The sequence below is a fragment of the Paroedura picta genome, chromosome 4 (assembly GCF_049243985.1).
Source record: "Paroedura picta isolate Pp20150507F chromosome 4, Ppicta_v3.0, whole genome shotgun sequence".
NCBI lineage: Eukaryota > Metazoa > Chordata > Lepidosauria > Squamata > Gekkonidae > Paroedura > Paroedura picta.
Window position 1 is genome coordinate 53,111,091 of NC_135372.1, and position 21,822 is coordinate 53,132,912.

The 21,822-nt window shown below is 43.2% G+C and overlaps 1 protein-coding gene across 7 annotated transcripts in view; it reads left to right on the top strand.

Annotated features, from left to right (window-relative positions):
• The window catches only part of LOC143835362 (uncharacterized), a 143,885-nt gene that overhangs the window by 712 nt on the left and 121,351 nt on the right, over nt 1-21,822 (top strand). The window lies entirely within an intron of this gene.

The window sequence follows — 21,822 nt, forward strand, 5'->3', positions numbered from 1 at the left end:
TTCAAGGCTTGAGCTTTCGAGTGCAAATTGAAGTTTTTGGTCTTAAAGGTGCTACTGGACTCTCATTTTGTCATGATATAATGGTTAGAGCAGTGGTCCCCAACCTTTCTGAGGCTGGGGACCGGCAGGGTAACTGCCCTGCCCACGCATCGCGCATGCGCGGCTGGGCCGCACATCGTGCATGCATGGCACTTTTGCGCATGTGAGCAAAAGTGCAGTGCATGTGCGATTTCGGCCGCGCATGCGCGATGAACAGGCATGGCCCTGATTCCCTCTCCCCGCCCTCCCGCAGTAAGAAGCTTCCCAGGCCGCAAGCTTGCGGCCTGGGAAGTTTTTTACTGCGGGGGGGGGTGGGGAGAGGGAGCCGCGGCCCAGTGCCATGGCCTTCACGGCCCGGCACCGGGCCGCGGGCTGCAGGTTGGGGACCACTGGGTTAGAGCATTGAACAAGGATCAGGTAGATGCAGGCCAAAATCCCTACTCACCCAATGAATGCTCACTGGGTAAACCTGGGCCAGTCATTTGGAACCTAAATTACCTTAGAGCAGTGGTCCCCAACCTTTTTATCACCAGGGACCACTCAACGCCGGGGACCACTCAACGCCTTTTACTGAGGCCCGGTGGGGGGGGTAGTTTACTCCTCTACTCTCAACCACTGCCCTAACGCTCTCTGATTGCTATGGTAATGTTTAAACATCCCTTCAAAATAAGATACAGACACGCCACAATAAGGAACATTTTATTTTCATGGAAATTTTAACTCATGACAATGACAAATCAATGGGAATCCTGAGCTTGTTTCTCTGCAACGAGATAGTCCCATCTGGGAGTGATGGGAGACAATGACACCCGAAGTGTGTTGTAAAGGGCCGGGGGGGGGGGAGAAGGCGTCCTTCGGGGCCCACCTCCAATTAGTCGAAGGACCACATGTGGTCTGCGGCCCACAGGTTGGGGATCGCTACATTAGAGAGCTGTTGTTATCAAGATAAAATGGAGTGTTGTAAACGGCTTTGTATCCTCATTGGGGGGGAAATTCGGCTATTATAAAAATATAAAACAAAATGTTGATCCAGGATTGTTTGTATCATGGCCCTGAGTTCTGTGGAGCCGTGATCTGGATAGCACAGACAAACCCAGTCTTGTCAAATCTCGGAAGCTAAGTAGGGTTGACCCTGGTTGGGATTTGGATGGGAAGCCTCCAAGGAACATGATGATAATTATACTGAGTCAGTCAATGTCCCTTGTCTCGCTGCCAAATGATCCTAGGGTCTCCTGGCTGCACTGCACATGTCGCTTGATAAATAAACAATATTTCCAGGAAAATTTGCATAGGCTTGCAGTATAAATTCTCCATGAGAAGACATTTGTTCCAAGAGCATGAGATGGTTTGCAGAACATCTACAATTTGGTTTGCGCCCTCTGCTATTTTTTGTTGCTGAGTATAGAGAATGGAACAGTGCGTGGCCATCAGAGTATTCTTATTGAACCAGATGTCTGATTAGTGTGTCTTGGTGCAAAGCAGATTAAACATTCCCAGAAAGACCCAGAGAAAGAACCCAAATGTAATTTGTCTATACCAGTACAAATTTCCAATCTGACCCCAAATATCAAAGCTAGACAGCATACAGTGGTGCAGTTAGCTCCCCACTGAATCATGTAAGCAAGCACCCCAATTGCACAGTGTATACAAGAAAAGCATGATAAAAGCTGAGTGTTAGAAATGTTAGGACGTGGTTAAACAAGAAATGAGAAGACTGAACATCGACATTTTAGGAATCAGTGAACTAAAATGGACAGGAATGGGTGAATTTAATTCAGATGACCATCAGGTATACTACTGTGGACAAGAATCTCGCAGAAGAAATGGAGTAGCATTCATAATCAATAAGAGAGTAGGAAAAGCAGTCTTGGGATACAATCCCCAAAATGACAGAATGATCTCAGTTCGAATCCAAGGCAAACCATTCAACATCACAGTGATCCAGGTCTACGCCCCAACCACTGCTGCTGAAGAGGATGAAGTTGATCAGTTCTATGAAGCCCTACAACACCTTCTAGAAGCAACGCCCAAAAATGATGTGCTTATCATCATGGGGGATTGGAATGCTAAAGTAGGAAGCCAAAAGATAACCGGGATAACAGGCAAGTTTGGCCTTGGAGTACAAAATGAAGCAGGGCACAGGCTGGTAGAATTTTGTCAAGAGAATACAATGGTCATAGCAAACACTCTTTTCCAGCAACCCAAGAGACGACTCTACACATGGACATCACCAGACGGTCAACACAGAAATCAGATTGACTATGTGCTCTGCAGCCAAAGATGGAAAAGTTCTATCCAGTCAATAAAAACAAGACCAGGAGCTGATTGTGGGTCAGATCATGAGCTTCTTGTTGCAAAATTTAGGCTTAAATTGAAGAAAGTAGGGAAAAGCACTAGGCCACTCAGGTATGAACTAAATCATATCCCTGACGAATACACAGTGGAGGTGACAAATAGATTTAAGGAATTAGATCTGATAGACAGAGTGCCTGAAGAACTATGGACGGAGGTTCGCAACATTGTACAAGAGGTAGCAACTAAAACCATCCCAAAGAAAAAAAAATGCAAGAAATCAAAATGGCTGTCTGAGGAAGCTTTACAAATAGCTAAGGAGAGAAGGGAAGTGAAAGGCAAGGGAGAAAGAGAAAGATACACCCAATTGAATGCAGAATTCCAGAGAAAAGCTAGAAGAGATAAGAATGCCTTCTTAAATGAACAGTGCAAACAAATAGAAGAAAACAATAGAATGGGGAGGACCAGAGATCTTTTCAAGAAAATTGGAGATATGAAGAGAACGTTTCATGCAAAGATGGGTATGATAAGGGACCAAAATGGTAGGGACCTCACAGAAGCAGAAGAGATCAAACAAAGGTGGCAAAATTATACAGAAGAACTATACAAGAGCGAGCTTAACATCCCTGATGACCACAATGGGGTAGTTACTGACCTGGAGCCAGACATCCTGGAATGTGAAGTCAAATGGGCCTTAGGAAGTCTGAGCAACAATAAAGCTAGTGGTAGTGACAGGATTCCAGTTGAACTATTCAAAATCTTAAAGGACGATGCAGTAAAAGTGCTACACTCAATATGCCAGCAAATTTGGAAAACTCAACAATGGCCACAGGATTGGAAAAGGTCAGTTTACATTCCAATCCCAAAGAAGGGCAATGCCAAAGAATGTTCAAACTACCGCACCATCGCACTAATTTCTCATGCTAGCAAAGTTATGCTCAAAATCCTACAAGCTAGGCTCCAGCAATATGTGGACCGAGAACTTCCAGAAGTACAGGCAGGATTTCGAAGAGGCAGAGGAACTAGAGATCAAATTGCCAACATACGCTGGATCATGGAGAAAGCTAGGGAGTACCAGAAGAACGTCTACTTCTGCTTCATTGACTATGCTAAAGCCTTTGATTGTGTGGAGCACAACAAATTGTGGCAAGTTCTTAAAGAGATGGGAATACCAGAGCATCTTATTTGTCTCTTGAGAAATTTATATGCAGGTCAAGAAGCAACAGTGAGAACTGAACATGGAATCACTGACTGGTTCAAAATTGAGAAAGGAGTTCGGCAAGGCTGTATACTGTCGCCTTGCCTATTTAACTTGTATGCAGAGCACATCATGAGAAATGCGGGATTAGAGGAGTCACAAATTGGGATCAAGATTGCAGGGAGAAATATCAACAACCTCAGATATGCAGATGATACCACTCTAATGGCAGAAAGTGAAGAGGAACTAAAGAGCCTGTTGATGCGGGTGAAGGAGGAGAGTGCCAAAGTTGGCTTGAAACTCAACATCAAGAAAACAAAGATCATGGCATCCGGCCCTCTCAATTCCTGGCAAATAGAAGGGGAAGAAATGGAGATAGTGACAGATTTTATTTTCCTGGGCTCCAAGATCACTGCAGATGGGGACTGCAGCAAAGAAATTAAAAGACGCTTGCTCCTGGGGAGGAAAGCTATGGCAAATCTAGACAGCATCCTAAAAAGCAGAGACATCACCCTGCCAACAAAAGTGCGTTTAGTCAAGGCTATGGTCTTCCCAGTTGCAATGTATGGCTGCGAAAGTTGGACCATAAGGAAGGCCGAGCGTCAAAGAATTGAGGCTTTTGAACTCTGGTGCTGGAGAAGACTCTTGCGAGTCCCTTGGACTGCAAGGCGAACAAACCAGTCAGTCCTAGAGGAGATCAGCCCTGACTGCTCCTTAGAAGGCCAGATCCTGAAGATGAAACTCAAATATTTTGGCCACCTCATGAGAAGGAAGGACTCCCTGGAGAAGAGCCTAATGCTGGGAGAGATCAAGGGCAAAAGAAGAAGGGGACGACAGAGAATGAGGTGGATGGATGGAGTCACTGAAGCAGTAGGTGCAAACTTAAATGGACTCCGGGGAATGGTAGAGGACAGGAAGGCCTGGAGGATCATTGTCCATGGGGTCGCGATGGGTCGGACACGACTTCGCACATAACAAAGAAATGTGCAGGGTGTTCATTACTTACATACAAACTGTATTAAGAACGAGTGGTTGCAAAGGAAGGAAAAGGGGGAGTCAGTGGTGTTCCCCCCCCCCGCCTGATGTTGTGTGTAACAGTTTTGTTGTTGGATCATTTTATGGTACTTGCAAGCCTTGATCATATTCATTGCAGAAAGACAATTGATATATCAACTAAATTATGTAACCAAAAAGTATTCATCCTCAGCTACAGAGTTTTAATTGTATGCCTTAGCATCACAGCATATTCCAATTTTATACACATTTTTCCCTGTTTATATTTATGTTGTCCTGGCATTTTGATATGAGTCTTTTCAAAGAAGTGTGCATTATAAATCATTTCAGAGTTGGCTAGAGCAGTTAGTTTATCTGTCCATTGATATATGAAAGGTGGATGCTTACTCTTCAAAGCCTTTTATTGATCTTCTTTGGTACTAGAAAATCTCAAAGGATCCATCTTTTATGCCATAATTTTTCTGTAGACTTGGAATATAGCCCATTTGGGCATTTACATCTGAAAATCTCAGTTGTGTTTCCAGCACTAAATTTATTCAGATGCCAACTTCCACCTGGAAACCACAGACAGTCAGTTGATTTCTTATTAGTTTATTATTTATTGTTTACAAAAGTTGTGTCCCACCTCTCATCCTTTTCAATTGCTGGCAATCTGCTAACGATTTAAAACATACACGATAAAATTATGCTATAAAACACCCTTTCAAACATATATCATTAAACAATTTTAAAAGAGGCTTTAAAAAAGTTAAACCATATAAAAAACAGTTAAAATACATACAAAAGATGAAATCATTGATTAGCGAGGAGGGAAGGAGTACTGAGGGATTGCCAGGACAAAAGAATCTTCACCTTATGGTGGAAGACAGCAACATGAGATGGACGACTCTCTCTGGGGAGTGTTTCAGAGATTTTGTGTAATAGGACCTCTCCTGGACTGCAAACTCAGGACAACCTTTGTATTCTTGGGGAAGGGAAGTGGTAGGTCCTGTCAGGTCTTGCTAATTTAGCAGCACTTTCCAATAGCTGACACTTTGTTCCACCAAACCCAAAAGCGGGAAAGAAGAGCAAGGGTGTAGGAGGGAAGAAGAGGAGTGGGAAATGGAGTTAGTAGAAACCAGCAGGGGAATGGTAGGAGGAGAGACACAAATGACTTCCTTTGCTCTCATCTCTCTACAATTCCTTGCTGCGCCCCACTTTTTTAATGGATTTCAACTTGCCTCCTAGCTGATTAAAGCCGTTAACAAAATGAAGGTTAGCTATTGATAGTTTAGCAGGGCTTGACCCTCCCTGCTAGAGTGTGACACATCCTGTGTACACATTGAGCACCTGTTCTCTACCACCGAACATCAACAATTTTTTTTCTTACCAACGCAGAGGCCTGTAACTTTAGGCCTTTGGTTTCTCATTTGATAGCCATTTGAAGTTTCTGTTACGAACCACAGGAGGGTGGGGAAGTCAAAGGCAACCAGAGGTGCTGTTGATCATATTGCTTACAATTGCACTGTAGCCGTGTGAAGTGGTGTGCTTTAACTGTTCTAACCTCATGAACTGGAAACAGCTTGGGATAGACTTTCATCTATAATTCAATCAGGATTGTGAACTTATTTGATCTCCATGCACATAATTGGAAACAGCATGAACAACTTAGGTGAAGGGTGTGTTTGAAAAAAGAAACGAGACAGTAACTCTTCTAGTCCGCAACACTTGCCCTTTTTGCTCCATGCTACTGTTGAGCTAGACGGATTCAGCTTCACGGAAATAATTCACTCCTACTGTCCAGGTGCGGGGGGGGGGGGATACAAATCAAATCATTGCGGCCAGATGTACAGGAAGGAGTAGGTGGCTGAATACAAAGGGAAGAGGTGGCATTCTCGCTTTCCTTGAAGAACATGGAGCTGGGGGATAAATTTGCTTCCTGAGCAAACATTCCAATAACGTCATTGAATCCGATGAGGATTAAGAGAGAGTGCACAGGTCATCTGAACGGCACTCAAATGAAAAACTTTCCTGGCAGTGATAATGATGAGATTGCAGGTTATTGTACTCTGCATAGGTTAGTCGTGTAGGAGTTTCTGACCCCGTTGCTTTTTTATCTTGGAATGGTACTTTCGTGCATATGGCAGCTTCTTAAAAAATCAAGGGAAATGTTGGCATTTAATGCTGTGAAGGTATCCTCCTCCCTTTGTTTCACCAAAATGATCAACAATAATGGTCTTCCTGCATATACTGAGTTTTATCTTTAAATTTAGCTCTGTGCACACTAGACCAAGGGTAGTCAACCTGTGGTCCTCCAGATGTCCACGGAGTACAATTCCCATGAGCCCCTACCAGTGCTGGAGGATCACAGGTTGACTACCCCTGCACTAGACAGTCCTGAATAGAGTTGTATTTCCCTCACCTTTCATGCAGATTAAAAAAAACAAAAAATATCTAAGTCATTTTGTTCCTGAAAAGGAAAACTATATTGATCAATATTTTGCTAACTCTGTGCCACTTATACCTTACCAGAAATTCCAGCATCTTCAGAAACACTTATGCAAAGATGTTAATGGATCCATTATCTCAAGGCTAGCCTAAATATAAATTTGGGTGTCTTCAGTCATCCCAGAATCTCTTTATAATCTAATCTGGTGGCCTCACTCATACAGATTATTATGTTATTATCCAGAGACCTGAGAAACTCTGCAGTTTAAGGGCAGACATACATTTGTGTATCTGCAAAAGAAATATTCCAAGTCCTGCCATGCAAATGAGATCAAAACCACAGAGTGGTACACCTATAAACCTCCCCCTGTCTTTTCTACCTGTAGTAATAGGATGGCATGATCCACCGTGTCAACGGCGGCCAACCCATCAATCACTAAGAACCATAAACCTATATCCAAATATAGGCTGAGATGATCTACCAATGCAAATAAAACTGTCTCGGTCTCATAGACCTAAAGCCAGACTGAAATAGGTTGAGGACAGCCTTATTTTTTCTGCCGGCACTGCCCCATAAAGCTGTAAGTTGTATCCTATGATGTGCTTTGTCTGAATCAATAGGAGTCTTAATGATGCTGTAATGTAAATTGACAGACAAGGAGACCATTAGGTGGGAGATTAAGGATGGCAGCCTCCAAATGGGACCTGAGGCTCTCTTGTAATTTTACCTCATCTCCAAACTACAGAGATCAGTTCCCCTGGAGAAAATGGATGCTTTGGTGGGTCAAATCTATGACATCATATCCCATGGAGGTTCTTGTCCTCCTCAGGCGCCATCTCAAAATCTCCAGAAGTTTCCCAACCTGGATCTGGCATCCCACTCCCCCGTTCCCTGCCAGTAGCCAAGAAGACTTGGCCACCCTGTGGGAGATGGAGAGAAGAAGGTACAGAGATAAAACACTTTACTTATTTATTTAATTTATATTTTGATTTATAGCCTGCCACTCCCACATAGTGGCTCGTGGAGGGTAACGATGTTTTAGTGTCCCACAGAAACATCAAGGAACTCATGAAGGAACTGAGGCCCAAATTAATACATGACTAAATTATTTGTGACAGCAAAACCACTGAATTCTGGCAACAATCCACTTGGTTTTGAATACAAATACCAGCAACTATTTAACTTGGTTGTACAAACTAACCTATTTAAGCCCATCTTGCATATTTAGGCAGTGTTAAAACAGATTATCCTCAAGCAACACTGTCAACTTTCTACAGTTCAAAAAACACCTGGTATTGTAATGTGAAAACTAAATTAGTTTTAAGATGAAAAGTCTCATATCCTGAGGATGGATAGTACACTTCAAAGGATTTACAGATGCCAAGCTTTTTACTTATCAAAGTCATCTCAGGAAAAGTGCTTTCCTAAAGGACTTACACCTCTTTTCAGACATATTTTCTGAATAGAATTTTGACTTTGCTGTTACAATTCATCTTGTAAAGAATCTTGTAAGTTTATTCCTTGTCAGTTAAAACACAATGCAGGATGTTGGTAAAGCTGTGTCAGTTTTGATTTTTTTCACTTTAGAGGAAATATAGCAGCGTGTGTGGGGGGAATTCCTGCACAATTGTTTAATTCCTTTTCTGTGCCCCAAATCACCATGGTAACGGAATATATACCATAATGCACTAACCACATTTCCCCCCTTAGAGACGCTATGAAAGTCCAATCTTCTAGTGATATTTCAGTATGAATTGACTGAATGCCTGGATAACAGAATAGCCTTGTCTATTTCTTTTTTTTTTCTCCTTCCAAAATAACAGCACTCTCAGCTAGTCTGTTTTAGATAGGCAGAAAACCTCAAGAAGTTTATTGAGCACCAAGTATACACATGTCATATAGGTTTTGTGGTTTATACATTGAGAACATCAAGTAAGGGAGTTCAGCTTGTTAGATTACGGCCACTTGCTCTCTAGATTTACAAGGGCTCGTGAAATTCACATATTATTGCCAGCAAAGAAGCTAGTCGTCTTTCAGTTACTGGCGCCAAATAGCAAGTTGTTGTGTGGTTATTCGTTGTTAGCTGTTTCACTGAAATGATATGTACTGTGGCCCACATTTTGAGAACTAGGTGTGGCTGCTGACATCTAAGTATTCAATTAGAAATCATGTTCATGCATTTCATTTTGTTTGTAATTCTCTGTGGACAAAACCTCACATAGCATCCTTCATGGAAATCCGAAGGTGTATAGAATCATTTCTTTTCAGGATGTTTTCAGTTAAGAAATGAGCTCGCTGGTTGCTGGTTGCTTTACATAGTTCATAGGCGCAACTTTTCCCATCAGATATTTTTCTCTTCCCTTAGATTTACAGAAATCAGTGCACATTTTATTCTGCTCTTTTCTCTCAACCATGTTGACTCTGCTTTTAGGGCCTGGGAACCTGCCTCACAGTCCACTATCTAACTGTAATCTTTAGATCAGCAGTCCGCAACCTTTCGGCGGCCACAGTCCGCTGTGACAGGGTGGGGGGAGAGGGCGACCCGGGGCCCGCGGACGCACGGCAGCCCCGGCACAAATGCACATGAGCGGCCTTGCCGCGCGTGCGTGTTTGCGTCCAGCAGGGGCGCAAACGCGTGGCTGCGCATGCGCAAAACTGCCGTGCGTGCGCGTTTGCGGTCCCGCCGATTGCAAACAAGCATGCGCGGCAAGTCCGCGCATGCACGTTTGTGCCGCCGGCATGACAGCAGCCACGGCTCCCTCTTCCCACCCCTCCAGGCTGTGAGCAAATTGGCCACCGAAGCGGCCAATTAGCTCGCGGCCCAGCAAGCTTCTTCCCTCCCCCCCTCCCGCAGCAAGAAGCTTGCCGGGCCGCAAGCTAATCGGCCGCTTTGGCGATTTGGCCCATTTGCTCACGGCCTGGCAAGCTTCTCGGGGGGTAGCGGGAAGAGGGAGCCTTCGCAGCCCCGCTCCGGGCCGCAGCCCGGGGGTTGGGGACCACTGCTTTGAATACCCAATACAGTTCCTCCTTCCATATTGCCTGTGTGAAATTCTAGCCACAGTCAAATTGATTGCTGTCCCCTCCCACACTAACTGGACTGGGAAACTTTTGTGGCTGCAGTTTCATGTGGAGGAGCAGGCAATCAAACTCGGCTCACCAGATTAGAAGCTGCCACTATGCAAAAGCTGCTCCTATGCACTTACACTGGTACTAGTGGTACTGAGTCCCTCCATACTGTTGCCCAGTTAGGCAGCTCACAAAGTGCTTCCAGTGCAGAAATGGAAAAGGTGCAAAGTTCTGGCTGCCAAAAATGCCAGTATAGCCTATCGGTTCCCATTCTAAGCTAAAAAAACAAACAAAAAAAACCTCCCCCCCCCACTGTTGTGGCCATGCCCACGGGTCTCCAAGAAGCTCAGGAGACTGAAAGGGCACACCCAATCTGAACCCTCTGCCACAACACCCACCAAATGCTCCTTTGGGAAAGCACAGTCGGGCACTTAACACTACCAGAGGAGCACTTGGTGGAATTATAACAAGGGGAAAGCTGTTTTCAAAAACAGCAGAAAAGCTCCAATTGTTAAAGAATGCAACATCAAGGCTCTTCTCTGAAATCACCAGCACAGAACACATAACTCCAATTCTACATCAACTTTGCTATTTGCTTTCAGGTCCAATTTAAAGTGTTAGTTATAACCTAAAACTCTTGTATGCTCATAGAATGATAGAATCATAGAGTTGGAAGGGGCCATACAGGCCATCTAGTCCAACCCCCTGCTCAATGCAGGATTAGCCCTAGCATCCTAAAGCATCCAAGAAAAGTGTGTATCCAACCTTTGCTTGAAGACTGCCAGTGAGGGGGAGCTCACCACCTCCTTAGGCAGCCTATTCCACTGCTGAACTACTCTGACTATGAAAATTTTTTTCCTGATATCTAGCCTATATCGTTGTACTTGAAGTTTAAACCCATTACTGCGTGTCCTCTCCTCTGCAGCCAGCAGAAACAGGATCCTGCCCTCCTCCACGTGACAACCTTTCAAATACTTAAAGAGGGCTATCATGTCCCCTCTCAACCTCCTTTTCTCCAGGCTGAACATTCCCAAGTCCCTCAACCTATCTTCATAGGGCTTGGTCCCTTGGCCCCAGATCATCTTCGTTGCTCTCCTCTGTACCCTTTCAATTTTATCGACGTCCTTCTTGAAGTGAGGCCTCCAGAACTGCACACAGTACTCCCAAGTGTGGTCTGACCAGTGCCGTATACAATGGGACTATGACACCTTGTGATTTTGATGTGATGCCTCTGTTGATACAGCCCAAAATGGCATTTGCCTTTTTTACCGCTGCATCACACTGCCTGCTCATGTTTAGTTTACAATCCACAAGTACCCCAAGGTCTAGTTCACACACAGTGTTACCTAGAAGCTTATCCCCCATCCAGTAGGCATGCTTTTCATTTTTCTGACCCAGATGCAGAACTTTACACTTATCTTTATTAAATTGCATCTTGTTCTCATTTGCCCATTTTTCCATTGTGTTTAGATCTCGTTGAACTCTGTCTCTATCTTCTGGAGTATTTGCCAGTCCTCCCAATTTGGTGTCATCTGCAAACTTGATGAGTAGTCCCTCCACCCCCTCATCTAGATCATTAATAAATATGTTAAAAAGTACCGGGCCGAGCACCGAGCCCTGAGGTACCCCACTACTCACCTCTCTCCAGTCTGATGAAACACCATTGACAACAACTCTTTGAGTGCGGTTCTCTAACCAATTCCCTATCCACCTAACTATCTGAAAATCCAGATTGCAGTCCTTCAACTTATCCATCAGAACATCATGGGGAACCTTGTCAAAAGCTTTACTAAAATCCAAGTAAATGACATCAACCGAATTTCCCCGATCTAGCAAACCTGTTACTTGGTCAAAAAAGGAAACTAGGTTGGTCTGGCAGGACCTGTTGGAGACAACTCCATGCTGACTTCCTTGGATCACCAAATTGTCCACCAAATGTTTGCAGATCGCTCCCTTTAATATCTGCTCCATTATCTTCCCCACAACAGAGGTCAGACTCACCGGTCTGTAATTTCCCGGGTCATCCTTCCTCCCTTTTTTGAAGATCAGAATAACGTTTGCTCTCTTCCAGTCCTCCGGGACATCTCTAGTCCTTAAAGAGGTTCCGAAGATGATGGACAAGGGCTGTGCAAGTTCTCTGGAAAGTTCTTTGAGCACTCTCGGGTGCATTTCATCCGGACCAGGGGATTTGAACTCATCCAGTGCAGCTAAATGCCTCTCGACAACCTCTCTATCCATGTTAACCTGCCACCCAGACACTATCCTTTGGCTATGGCCATCTCTAGATGTGCCTAAACACTTTGACCTGTGAGAAAAAACAGATGTAAAATAGGCACTAAGCCTTTCTGCTTTCTCTGCATCTTCCGTTAGAGTTTGTCCATCCACACCCAATAGTGGGCCTATTGCCTCCTTTACTTTACGTTCCTCCTCACATAACTGAAAAATCTTTTCTTGTTACAATGGGCTTCCCTGGCCAATCTTAGCTCACTCTCAGCTTTGGCCTTTCTGATGATTGATCTACAGTGCCTAGTAACCTGTAGGTACTCTTCTTTAGAGCTCTGTCCTTCCCTCCATTTCCTGAACATTTTCCTTTTCTTTCTTAGTTCCTCTTGAAGTTCTCTGTTCATCCAAATAGGCTTCTTAGAGCTCCTGCAGTGTTTTCGTCTTTCTTTAAGGATGAGTCTCATCTTTAAGGATCCTCCCTTAAAACTGTCTATATGTCCATAGCAAGCTCATGAGTGCAGAAACTGGAGCAGCCTCCCAGAGCAGGTAACGAAAACACCTTCCCTTGCTCCATTTAGGAAGGGATACAATGCAGTACTGCTCCAGAGGTGATTGGGTGAAGAAGAGTGGCTGTGAGTGTGCTGGTCCTGTGCATTCAACTTTTGGGTGTGAAGTCTGAATACTTTTAATTCAGTAAATTGTGTTTTGTAATCTGTTTTAATTTTAAATTATACCCTTGCAACTTGATTGCTAATTTGTTTGCTGCTTTGAGTCCAAGGAGATCAGGTAGAATACAAATGTTTTCAGTTAGGTAAATTAATGGAAAAGATTCCCATATGATAACAGGAGAGATATCATCCTTGAGACTAGGACTGGGATCCATAAACTTAATTTGAATACATTTACGGCATATGAAAGTTTTTTTTAGCATGTCTAAAATAAGCAGATTGTGAGCCCTAAATACCTTGAATTTGCCTGTTCTTTATTGACTTCATACTAGTTTTATCTCCATGACTGCAGCTGTATAGTAAAGGCAGATGGTTTATTTATTTTACTCCCATTCCATATCCTTTTTCCAAGGAGCTTCTAATAGATCTGTGAATTAGTGAGACAGTATGCTTCCTATATATATGAATAGGATTGCGTGACATCATAGGTCAAAAGTAGCACAAGCAGGACACACAAACACTGCCTCCCCATCTCCCCCTCAGGCAAGCTTGAACACTCTGTTAATTTCATGAAGAGAAATCCAGCCATGGTCAGTTTCAAGGCAGGGAGGCTACAAATATTTTTAATTTCATCCAGCAGCCTCCTGCAGCTTTCCTAAAGTACAAAAATCAAAAAATGCTGCTTTGTTTTACAACATAGGAGCAACATAATGTAATGACTGTTTTAAAAAAAATAATAAATAATAACATGCACTTTATGGGTGGGGGGGAGGAAATTGACAATACAGGATGCTTGCCTGAAGTGGCACACTTAAAACAAAGGTGCAAACAGGAAATATTTTTCCCAAGCAGTCTTTTAATTAGCATTGCTCCCAAGACGTCTGGGGAGGGGGGGGTGATAGATGATCCACACAGCATATGGAGAAGGGAAGTGCTTGGGCACTTTTGCCACAGGAGGGGGGAAGGGAGGAGGAGGGAGGTTGGCAATGAAAGCAAACAATAAAAGCAAGGGATGGGGTGGGACCCAGCCACCCATGCCTCCAAAAATAGCATGGGAGGCAGGACTGACCACCAGCACTTCCAAATTTGATGTCAACTTCCAGAAACCTGGAAAATACAGACCACGGCAGAAAACTCCTAAGGGAATACATCAATGATGTCATTCCACACTGTAATCAGTAAGTTTACCCTAAGTGTGTAGTCCTAAATCACCCTGGTAGGATCCAGAGCTATAACTCTTCTTCATTTTAGCATTGCTCTGGTTTTTAAGAGACGCAATGTTGATGTATGAAGAAGCACTATCATGCATACATGCATAGCACTCACATTCAGACATTGTCAAATCCTACTTGGTGTCAGCAAATTCAAGAATTTAGTTGATTACATGGAATTTGTTGAATACCCTATACTAATGGGAGCACAAAGAGAGTGCATCCTTTACAGCAGTGGTCCCCAACCTTTTTATCATCGGGGACCGGTCAATGCTTGACAATTTTACTGAGGCCTGGGGGGGGGGGCGTAGTCTTTTGCTGAGGGACGTCGCCGCTGCTGCCTGAGCCCCTGCTCTGTTTGCTTTCCTGCCAGTGCCCCTGACTTCCCACCGTCGGCTGGGGTGGGACTTCCCACTGCTGGCTGCGCAGTGCAATGCCGAGGGGGAGCCCCAGCCATGGCGACCGTTGGACAGCACCAAAGGCAAGCCGGCGGCAGAGTGGCAGGGCAGCCCCCAAGGCAGCAGCCAGAGAGGAGCAGCAGCCCGGTACTGACTGATCTACGGACTGGTAGTGGTTCCCGGACCGGGGGTTGGGGACCACTGCTTTACAGGATTTCTTTGGTATGTTTGATATACTCTTCTGTCTATCACTGGATCGGATTTAATAAAATAAACAAAATCAGAACATACTTAACAATATGTAACATTGATGAGAGCCACATAGTTGTTCAGTGCTGCTTTGTAGCATTTCTACTACGCAGAACCATTTTTGTGGTATAAAACCCAGGAAGTCACAGGAAAGAAACCGTATAACTCTGGAGACTAATAAAAGCTTTAGAAAAGACACAGCTGAAGTTCAGCTTATGCCAAATGGCTTGCTCAGGTCACAGAAAACAATATCTTTCCTTCCACCCCACCGCTCTTGCATTCTCCCACACATCCTGTGTAGAGGCAGCTAGCTAGCTAGGAATTGCTTCAGAACAGCTATTGCCATTCAATCTTTATTCAAAGGAATGAAGCTTTCATATAAAAAGATATTTTAAAAATGGAAAGATAAAAAAAAATAAGCTAGCTTGTGGAGAGCTTAAATTTCTCATTGATCAACCAAAAGACTTATTTTTTTTAAAGTTAGGCTTATAGGCTTTTTAACCATTTACATCAACAGGTTACCAATATAGTTATACAAAGATGAAAAAGCTAACTTTTAAAAAGTATGAGGAGAGAGAAGCTACGAAATGCAGATGGGAAAGGAGTTGTGCATGTGGCTTCTTGCAATTTTGATGAGATGCCTATGTTGTGATACAGCCCAAGACTGCATTAGCCTTCTTCACTGCTGCATCACACTGTTTATATTTTGCTTACTGTCCACAAATGCCCCAAGATCTTGCTTGCACACACTGCTTCCCAGAAGTATATCTGCCATCCAGTATGCATGTTTCTCATTTTTTGTGAACCAGAAATGGAACTCTGCACTTCTCCGTATTGAATTGCATATTCTCATTTGCCCACTTTTCTAACATGTTCAGATTTTATTGAACTCTGTATCTTCTGAGGTGTCTGCTACTCCTCCCAATTTGGTATCATCTGCAGATTTAATTAGGAGTCCCTCCACCCACTCAACCAGATCATTGATAAAAATGTTGAAGAGTACTGGACCCAGTGCTGAGCCCTGTGGCACTCTGCTGCTCACCTCCCTCCAATCTGATGAAATACCATTGACAACTACTGGCTTTCTAACCAGTTTCTTATCTACATGACCATCCAAAAATCCAGTCTGCAGTCCTGCAGTTTACCCATCAGGAGTTCAAGGGGAACCTTGTAAAAAGCCTTATTGAAATCTGGGTAAACCACATTCACTAAGTTTCCATGATCTAACAAGCCTGTCCCTCAGTCAAATAAGGAGTCTGACAGGACCTGTTAAAGACAACTCCATGCCGACATCCCCAGATCAACTGTTATCCAGATGATTGCAGATCATCCCCTTTAAAATCTGCTCCATTATTTTCCCTGCCATTGAGGTCAGACTCACAGGCTTGTAATTTCCCGGGTCATCTCTCATCCCTTTTTTGAAATCAGAAATTCAAAAGCTCATGCCTTCAATAAATCTTTGTTGGTCTTAAAGGTGCTACTGGACTCTGATTTGATTGTGCTACTTCAGACCAACATGGCCACCCATTTGAATCTACCCTTTTGTGAAGATAGGGATAATATTTGCTCTCCTCCAGTCTTCTGGCATATCTCCAGTCCTCCATTAAAAAGACAGTTTTCCTGATTCATACACTCACCGTCAATTAGATGATTTGGAAGTTATTTGAAGCTTATAACTTAGCAACAACACAGCAAGAAGAAAAAAAATATTTTACCTTATTCCTGTTATGTTAAAAGAACAAAATGCACACCAAAAATGACAAAGACTGGCTTCTCTGTTAAAATATCTTTACTCTTTATTTTCAAAAGTAGATTTACTTGTATTCTTTCATCCTTACTCATTTACATTCCTGTGTGCAAGGCATAGACAGTATCTCTTTAACCCATAGTGACACTAAGGAACGTCCACACACATCAACAGAAAATCTGTGTTTGGAGCCTGGAAATCTTACAAGTTCATAAAATTTAATTGAAAGTAACAGCTAGGCAGCTTGTCCAGGTTGCAACTGCTTTTTGTTTAAAGTCAGGCAACAAGCAAGGAGCAAGAATGGAACATAGCTTTCAGGTGCATTTATAAACTTATATTGTTCTAAAGTTTTATTAGCTTTGATATTACTGTGTCACACAATTCCCAGTAGGGAAAAACCTTATATGTCACTATATTATTGAAAAAGTTGTCATTGTGCCATGTCTCCAGTAGAGGTCACTCTTAACAGGCAAATAAAAAAAAAATATTTTTGAGGGAAATGTAAATAAAATCCAGAAATGCAGTTCTTGATTCCTCTCTCTCTCTCTCTCTCTCTCTCTCTCTCTCTCTCTCTCTCTCTCTCTCTCTCTCTGTGTATCATAACTGTGGCCCTAGTTTCCAAATTTGCTGCAACACTAAATACATCTTTGAGTGGTTATGGAGCATAAAAGAGAAAGGAAAGGAGTGCAGTATTCAGTCTGCCCAAAGAATTCTCAGAGTGGTTCCAGTGGTGACATCCCTACTGTGAATCAACCTTGACAAAAATGACAATTAGGGATAAATACTTGAGATGAGCAAATGTTCTCTAAAACTAGTCTTAGTACTTTTGTGCTTTTATTCCCTTTGTTTAGTACTTTTGTTCCCTCAAACTAATTTAGGTGCAATTGTTTATAATAGTGTGCATTTTCTTTGTGTGGATTTCAGTTATCTTTTTCACACAGTTTTGTAGAATTATTTGTACGTCCGTTGTATGGTTATAAGCAATTAAAACAGGATTTATACATGTCGACTATGTCATTAAGCTGGATAACATATAAGGCTGATTTATTGACAGAAGTAATGTTGTGGGGGGGGGGGAAGGAGGAACAAGGTGGAAGAGAGAATAGTTTATTTGACCTTTTAGATCCCAATGCATCTTCATCAGGGAATCTTCTGATCTTACTGCAAAGGTTTTCATCATGACATGTATTGTGATCTAAAAGGTCACATAAAGTACTCTTCCTTGCACCTTGTTCCTCCTTTCTTTTTTCTTAGAAATAATGTTGAAATGTACATTTTACAAAAAAAAATTCAATGCAAGATAATGCAAAATATTGGGTGTGAGGAAGATAAGATGTTCAATTCCAAAGCGAGGTTAAACCACAAAAGGATGAGAAATTCAAAATCATCCGTTACGAGTGAATCCTCCTGACTCAGTCTTCTCGTGATATCTGACATTCCACTGATCTTCTGCTCTTTTCTGCAGAATTAAAAATATATATTTATATTTGCGTTTTATGTATCTGAATATCTGAATATATAGTCCCTTTTTGTTATTTTGTACCTCCCATATTTCATTCCACCACAATCCACTTGCCTTTTGTGACTTAGGCTCCAAGTGGTAGCATATCCAGGATACAGTGGCTGGAGCACATTCCCTGGGTGCCATTTGGAGGGGGGCACAGGAGGACTCTGGCAGGCAGGCCAGATGGTGGCCCTCCCTCAGGCCCATCTGTGGTGGGAGGCTGGGTGAGCAGAGGAGACACATGGAGCAGGCAAACCAGGGGGACAGTGCCTGCTGGTTCCTGCCCACCTCCCCCCCACTAAGAGCTGATCCCCCACCATATGCTGGAAGGCTGTGGTAAAGCAGAACCCAGAACCAGTAGGGATTGGCTTTAATTTTGCCATGGTAGCAGTTTTCCTGCCCCTGTCCTCACCTGCCCCCCTGTGTCTCTATACCATGCACCCCACTCTGAATCACCAAGCTCCACTCACCCAACTACCTTGGAAGCCAGATAGGTTATGTGCACCTCTGGCTCAAAGACATGTGTAGTTTGCCATGAATGGAGAAAGAAAGTTGGATGTGTTAAAAATTCTCATTGCACTAGACCGTATATCTCACATGTGTATATGTTAGCGAGGGAACAGCAAGCAAGGCTCTCTGAAGGCTATGAGATTTCATCATGTTTTGGGGACTGAATGTGTGTGGGATAGACTATGGTCCAATATTATCACCACTGTAGGTCAGAGGTCTGCAGCCCTTGACAACTTCAGTTCCTAATTGTGTCAAAACTTATACCAAGAGATCAACAAGGAGCCAGCACGAGAAAGCCTATTTGCAAAGCTGAAAATACGCCAAGTAAGCATCACCAATCATTGACAGGTAGATTAATAATCCAAAAAAGTTGTTGTGGCCCAGACAATGGTTGTTGCAAATCCTTTATTAGCAGGTGGCAGACATAGGGTTCTGCAATAAATAATAAATATACACAGGAGCCATCCTAGCATCAATTTATGTGCATATTATAGTTTACTGGCAACTGTAAATTTCTATCAGTGCCCTTTCTATAAAGCATCTCTAAAAATGGCTTTAGTTTAAAAAGACTATGGCAGCCATTTTCAACATACTGGTTATTCTGGCTTTCCTCCTTCCCATGCAACAGAGAGATGGTTTACTTCTTAAGCTCCCTGATAGCTTCCACATAGAGCCATATTTGCAGACTCCTGCTGCAGGTTGATTCCAAGAGTTTATCCTGCTTGTAAGCTGCCTAGCATTTATATAAAGTAGGAAGGATATAAAATGGTTAGGTAAAGAAAAGTTTACAAGACCGGAATGGGAAAAGCTGGCTCGATATACTATCGAAATCACAGGTCCTCAAAAGTATTTCTACATCTGCAGGACTCCTTAGAGAATCTCCATCAGGAGAATGGATTGCATGGGGAATGTGGAGCTGTACATCACCAGCAGTAGGAGATATGGTATAGATTCCCATGGCTCTGTGTCTGCTTCCCATCCAAGTTGTAAAGCAATATAGGAGGCATTTTCAATGGAGAAAATACATGGAGGAAAAGTTCCCCAGTACCATGGCTCTCATCAATAGATCCTTCTACAGGTTTCTCTTTGGAGTTGAACTACATCAGGGGTGGGCAATCTATGGCCCTCCAGATGTCCATGGACTACAATTCCCATGACCTCCTGACAGCATTCGCTGGCAGGGAATCATGGGAATTGTAGTCCATGGACATCTGGAGGGCCACAGTTTGCCCACCCCTGAACTACATGTCTGGAGATTCAGTTGGGAATTATCAGTGTTGTGTGGTCCGGCCTTTATATTTGGATATTTTATCACCACGAATAATACATTGGGGGCCACAGCAGTCTCACTATACATTTTTAGGCCATAAAGAATGTTTTGCGCAAAACGCTTCAGCATGAAAGCAAGAGCTAAGTGTGCATGTCCCATCATGCTCTGACATAAAAATAGATATCAAGATGTTTTAAGCTCTCTGCAGTTATCTCTGAAATTGACATCTTTGCGCCCTTGAAGGAAGTCAGCATGCTACCTTCCCATGCAAACCCCTCCCTTGTAGGATGTATGAGATAAGGGTTTTAAAAACTATGTCATGATGCTTGGTCATGATAATAACATACACCTTTGCCAACTTCCTAATCATTGTATCTTGGGAGTGCTGCACATGTTGTGTTTCAGCAGCAGAAGTCAGGTTGGAATGAATTTTAAAAAGCACACACACACTAGCTGTCTTTCACTTCACCCTGAAGTTGTGCACAGTTGTGCAGTCTAAGGCTTAACATATATGCAACTACTTACTCACAATGATGTGACTCCTTTATGTGGGTATCAAATGCTACTGTAATAATTAGCAGTTGATAATGTAGAGGACAAATTTTCAGTCATTGGTACTGTCCCTGGGACTGTCTTATTTCTTCTAGTAGTTCTTTCTAGCACACATTATGACAATTAATACTTTACTTATTTGTATCAGATGAAGTTGTCCTGTGATGTTTTGCTTGTCTGGCCTCTTTTGTGGCCTTCAGCTAATGGTGGTTCAGTTGGAATCATAGAGCTGAAGGGACATTCAGGGTTATCTAGTCCAACCCCCTGCACAGTGCAGGAAACTCACAACTACCTGTCCACCCACAGTGACCCTAGTTCCATGCCCAGATGATGCCCCCTCCCCCCCCACCAAATGAGTCCCCGGCAAGTCTGGCCTGGAAGATGTTCTCCTTGGGGCAATGTACATATTAATAAGTGTCTTAGTGGATATGCTATATGTAAGTGTGGTAACATTTAGGGATGCTTTGTGACAAAGTGGACATTCTAGCACCATACCATCAGGGAAATTGCCACATTGAGCCTGGTCCTCAGATGATCTCCTGTAAGGAAGGTGGATGACAGGACCCTTGAGAATCCAGCCAGATGGGGGACAGGACTCTGTTCTGCTTTATTCAGTCATTACAATTTTGGCAATCCAACCAAATATAATAGAAGATGGCTGCTTGTGATTCTCACCATTTTGTGCAAACAGTGCAAACGTGTTTTTTCCAGCTCCCAAACATAGATTTTGGAGAGTAACACATTAGAGCATACCAAGGTTGGAAAAGATGTATGTTGCCCTATTCACACAAAATGATCAAAACACATACCATGAGAATTGTAGCCAGCTCGTGCTTCCTTTATACTATATTTATATAGCCAGAGGTCAACTGGTAATGTCATATAGCAGAAAACCAATTTAATGAGCACTACAGATGTGATCATGACAAATCTTGGATCACTGGAAAAGAGCTTTGAAAAGCAAAGGAATGCTCTTGTATGCTGTTCTTTAGCACGTTGGTAGTGTGGGAGGGCTTTAGTACGATCAGTATATTTCCCCCCTCCTCGAACCATCTAGCTGCTCTGGTCCCAGAACCACAGTCACTCAGCAGCATGGCAGGGAATGTGTTTCTTATGCGGAGTGAGTATGGATACCAAAGTTGTTGCCATATTTTGTGCAGTGTTACTGTTCGTTATAATTTTGCCACAGCTGGCAGTTCAGGCCTAGGGAGGTTCCTTTTGGAGGGAATCTGTTTCTGCGATTGGACTTTCCAACTGCTGGGGGGGGTGGGCTTCATAAGAAGCTGTGTAGATTCTGAGTCACGGTGCCTCCCAAGCTGGGGAGCCAAGGGCTTGCAAATCCGGTCATGCCACTGGGGCCTAGTCTTCTTCATGGTCTGCTGATTGTGAGGTGGCACAGGTTTCTCCTTGGGCTGCGTCGATACTCCTGCTGGGGTGTTAATAAAGCTGTGGC